Below are 5639 nucleotides of genomic sequence, written 5' to 3'. Positions count from 1 at the left end.
AAAGGCATTAAGTATGCATTTTTGTAATTTTGAGGGTAGCCACTAAAAGAATCGAAAATTTTCAAACTATGAGCAGGAAAAAAATTGTAGTTAAAAAGATAACCAAAAGAAGGCAAGAAAGGAAAATAAAGGAAACATAGACTAGGTGGGATAAATAAGAGCAATTTAAACTGAAATGCCAGTAAATGAGTGCAAATAGACCAAATACTCAAATGATGGCAGGATCAAAAAAAGCCACTCATATAAAGTTTACAAGAGATACATATTAAACCTAAATATACAGAAGGGTTAAGATAAAAGGATAGGGGAAAATGATATCATTCAATATCTAAGTAAGAAAAAGCTGGTTAAATAAGGGACATTAAGGTAAAAAACATAATTAAAGGTCACTTCATAAAATGTTTAATTCACCAGTAAGTTTTAACAGTTGTAAATTTGTAATCACCTAATAATAGTTTCAAATTATATGCAGCAAAAAAAGTAATAGAAGTTCATAAATTTGCCATCATATTAGATTTTTAAATACTTAAGTAATTAATAGAGCTAATGGGAAAAAAAGGGGAAGTTAATTAAAAATTTAAACAACGTCATTAATAAAGTTGATCTAACTTCCTTCACCAAACTGCAGAATATACATTCTTTTCCAGCACATATGGAACATTTATAAAATTGACATACACTGAACTGTAAAGCAAGTCTCAATAATTAAAGGATTAAAATCATACAGTATATGTTCTCTGACCACAATGCAATTAATCTAGCAATCAATAACAAAATGATAACTAGACATGTAGCATTAAGGAGCTGGGTATGCAAGCCTGAGCTTGAGATAAAAATCTAGGAGTCACCCAGCTTATTAGTGGCAAAACTTGGAATTAAACCTGAGTCTCCTTCACATCTACATAGTGGGATGATGCCATAGAAAGCCTTTTCTGTCCATGAGATTTCATTTTGCATACATAAAAATAATACTAAAATGATCTATTATTGGATTTTTGAGTAAGCAGAGAATTCAAACATCTCTCCCACTTAGAGCTGATTCATGTTCTAACACTTTATGGGTTGCAGGTTGTAATTTCATAGTCTCTTAAAATAAGTCTTATTTGTTTAATATGTTAATGGAAGCTTATCCAAGATTTCGTTTGGATAACCCAGTCAAGTCCTTATACAGACTTAAAGAGCTATTAAAAAACAGATGCAGAATCTGGAGTCTTGTGAAATATTCCAGACAGCCCTCCTAACTCACAGTAGGCGAAATTTCATGTCAGCCTTTTAATCAAATAAAGCACTCATTTCCTCTGACATCGGATGCAGCCTGGATTTTCTGTTTCTCATGGGGATCTTTTATATAGTTATGAAGCCTATTCTCGAAGAATTAATTTTCCTCACATTTAAACCTATTTCCTTGCTTGAGATACAACATAGCCAGGTACCCAGATCCCTGTGCCATAAACATCCTGAACGTCTGATTTATTGTAATGAGAGTGACTAATGCACTTAAATCTCCTCCCCAAAGTTACCAGGACTGGACTCTGAGGACACACCACCCAGCCCTAAATGGTCTTGACAAATGTGAACAGTAAGTAAATCCCTAATAAAACAGTAAGGTAGGATTATTCTTGTTTCTAAAGATACACTTGGGGGAGGAGAGGAAGCTATTGGAAGATAATTTTCCTAAAAATAGTCAAATGAAAGTGTCAAAGAAATGCTGTTTGGTAAAGGGAACTAAGAATAGTTCCATACCCAGAAACAACTGGGGGAGGCAGCACAGTGGTTAGATAATGGGCTTTGGATTGGGATTGAAGATTCTTTGAGTCCTTATTCTTCCAGTTATTAGCTGTGTGATGTTGTATAGTTACTTAAAAATCTTTACACCTTAGTTTCTTCTTTGGTGAAAATACTGCTCACCACACAGTGTTAAGGATTAAATGGGAGAATTTATAAGTAAGCCTTTGATAAATGTCATCTTAGAGGTAGGTTCATTTATTAGAACGTGTTTCCTATTATCAAAGTAAAACTTTCTTGTAACAAGAATTCAAAGACTACAGAAATACACAAAAAATGCAATAGCTGCCTCACTTCCCTCCAGCTCTAATTTTAGATGCAAGTGGTAACCGCTATTAACAGTTGGGTTTGTATTTGACCCTGTAAATATTTCACTTCTTATTCTTAGAGTTTGAAATGCCTATGTCAGTAGATGTTTTTTATTCAATTTTCTTTCCATATTTAACATTAAACAAGTTTCCTTTCACGTCCTGGTGTTAAATCAATGTTTAGTATTTACACTGAGGTCAGGAAGGAGAGGTTTTGGAAGAATCTGTCCCATTTGATCACTGATATAGTCTGTAGTGGCTTTTTTTCTTAATCCTCACCTGAAGACATACTCATTGATTTTTAGAAAGAGGGAACGGGAGGAATGGCGAGAAGGAGGGAGGGGAATAGAGAGAGAGAGAGAGAAAGAGAAAGAGAGAAAGAAAGAGGGAGAGAGAGAAAGAAAGAGGGAGAGAGAGAGAAAGAAAGAGGGAGAGAGAGAGAAAGAAAGAGGGAGAGAGAGAGAGAAAGAAGAGAGAACATTGGTGTAGGGAAAGGTGCTCCAACCAAGTGAGCCACACCAGCCGGGGCCATAGTTGCTTTTTTATACTGGGGTTTGCTCTTCAAACCTGAACTTTTAAATTAACATACTTATACCTTTGTCCCGCTGAAAAAAAAACACCCTGGTGTTCCAGAGGGTAGTGCTTGAGAGCACCATTCAGTACTGAGGAGCACTCCACCAGATGTCCTGCTGAGGGCTGCCTCCCTCACGTATCTAGGTATCACTTGTGTACTAGTGTCTGATAAATATTATTGCAGGTGTGAATGTTGTATCAGCTAAGAACACTTTAACTGCATATAACAGACAATCTAACACTAGCTTAAAAACATAGGGTTTTTAAGTGAGAAGAAGTCTGTTGCTATAGCAGTTACATGATAGTATCAATGGCCTAGGTTTTGTCTTTTTGCTTTGCCCTCCATAATGCAAGATGCTTGCTGAAGATCAAGCAACTAGCATGTATTCAAGGCAGGAAGAAATGAAGGAGGGTAGAGCCAGATATATCTTTCTTCATTTTATAATAAAAACAAAGGCTTAATCAAAAGACCCCTGGGAGACCTCTTCTTGTGTGTCATGCTTGGGCTAGAGCTGGACCAGATAGCTACTCCTACCTACCTGCCAAAGAGCTGGAAAACAAGTCCTACATTTGTTTTTCCTACCTCTACAGTGAGAAACAGCAGTGGAAAGGGGTACAGCTGATCCATAGCCGCTGGCACACAAGGACAGTGGGAGATGAAGGGGTGGGCTATAACTGTTCTGCTTAGTTTGTCTTTTTGGTGCTGGTATGAAGACATGCCCTGGTCACAGCAGTGAAGATGACTCACAAGCCTGCCATTTTGAGAAGCTCCATGCCAAGAGAAGGCCTGGGTTTCTCGGATTGTTATAGCTCTCAATGACCAGCTCCTTAGTTTTACACATAGCTACTTGCTCAGGTTGCAAATGTGCCCTGAGGCGGGGTTGAGGCAGTTGTGGCATTTGCCATTTCTTGACTTGGGATCCCTGTTGCTCTTCTCTGTCAGCTTAGTGCTGAGTTCAGCCCACAATTATAGTACCTTTTCATCCTCCAGGATTACTTTGGGGAGTCTGTTGTTCTCTTCCCCTGAGCATGGTTCAGGGACACTGGGAAGTTCTCCCAAAGTCCAGGGATCCTATGCAAGGAAGTTTACCTCTTCTTGGGTTTTTGCATACCAAAATGGAGTGTTCTCCATATAGCACTTTCTATAGGCAGTGGATTTTGGCTTATATTTGCATGATATATAAGAATGATTCAGCCCTGGCCAGTTTGACTCAGCGGATGAGTGTCGGCCTGCGGACCAGAGAGTCCTGGGTTCGGTTTCTGCTAGGGGCACGTACCACACACACACAAAAAAAGAATGATTCAAATGACTCTTTAAGGAACAAGGAAAATCATCCAAGGGGACTCCTTGTATTGCCTACTTGCTTACCAAAGAGGTGGAGTTCACCTTCTCCCACTAAAGAAATCTGGCTACACAATAAATTAGAAAATGCACAGTAATTACGATTCTTGCCAATGGCATAATTGATTCTCTGAGGTTTCATGTAACATATTTTTAGATCACATCATTCCAGTCATTTACATTCATTCCTTCAACCACCAGACATCTGTGGTACCCCCTAAGTGCCAGACCCTGAGCTAAGTGTTGTGGATACGAAGCCAAATCGAGCATGATCCTTTACCTGGAGGCCCTTAGCATCTAGTGTGTGGGAGAAATGCGGAGATCATTTTTGCCTGTTGTGTTATGAAGGTTAAAGACGGGTGCCTAGGATTGAAGGGAACCCCAGAGGAGGGGCAGCTAAATCTCGCTGAAGACCAGGCAATTTTCTAGGGGAGAGGATGCTTGAGCTGAATTTTGAACTATGAATAGAAGTTGCTAAAGGAATGTCCAGGGAAAGAAAGAGCATGGGTAATGGTGGGGTGTTAATGACATTGTTTCTGCATGCAACAGGTCAACAGCAAGAGTTCCATATAGAATTGAAGCGTATTTGGAGGAATGAAGTCTTGAGGGCCATAGGGGAATGGGAACCAGACACTACAAAGTGTTGTTGAACTAATGGCCTAGAATTGTGGATCATAGGTTATAAATTTATGTTATAAGCTTATTAGATGATTACCTTCCTTCCACCAAGAGTGAAAAACAAACTTCGAATGTTTCTGTTTTGATGGAAGAAGAAAATTAAACATCTATGATGGATTGAGTGTAAAGCCTATGGTCTTCCCAACATGATCATTACAATCATCTTAGAATAATGGTCCCTTTCTACCAGCCTCTCTGCTTGTATTAGCTTAAATAGATTAAACCCTCTAGGGACCTCAAAGTTGTAGGTGTATATTTTATCCTGGAAATTATAACACATTAGAAACTGTCTAGGGCTAAGTCATTTCCTGCAGTATTTTTCCAGGCTATCGGAGTGTCAGTTATTCCCTGTAATATAAAATGCACAAAATGGGGCCTGAGTTAGTAAGCCTCCCTTAGAATCTCATTTATCATAGCTCCAGGAAACAACTTGGGTACAGGAAAACAGAGACCAATGTTTGCACATCTATTTTTTTTCTTTAGTTTGGCCTCAAAAAATTCTAGTGTTTCTCTATTTTTCTACAAGCCTGGGTCTTTGAGAAACATATTCCCACAATGTAATCTTAATGTAACTCAAGAAGTCAAAAAGGGTGAAATTTATTTTTAGATGCTTTTAAAAAAATTTTAAATGCAGGAAAAACATTTTGTCTGTTGTTTTTAATGTGTTTTTAAAGTTGTGTTCTGGTGTACCCTGAGATTTTAGACAGCAAGCGTTTCAGCTTGTCAGTATTGATATACTTGTTTCTAATTCTCTGTGTGTGGTGGTTACTGCAGGAGTGACTGACAGTGCATGGATTCTGTTCTAAACCCATTTATAATGCCCTTTCCCATGCATTGCTTTATTGAACCTTCACAATATCACTCTAAAATTGACTCGGCACTTTACATGCTAGGAAGCTAATTCAGAGGTTCTAGCAAGTTTTAAACTTAAGTCTTCATTCACATCACCTAGG

This window comes from Molossus molossus, unplaced genomic scaffold (genome assembly GCF_014108415.1).
Source record: "Molossus molossus isolate mMolMol1 unplaced genomic scaffold, mMolMol1.p scaffold_m16_p_1, whole genome shotgun sequence".
Taxonomy (NCBI): Eukaryota; Metazoa; Chordata; class Mammalia; order Chiroptera; family Molossidae; genus Molossus; species Molossus molossus.
This window is presented reverse-complemented; position numbering follows the sequence as displayed.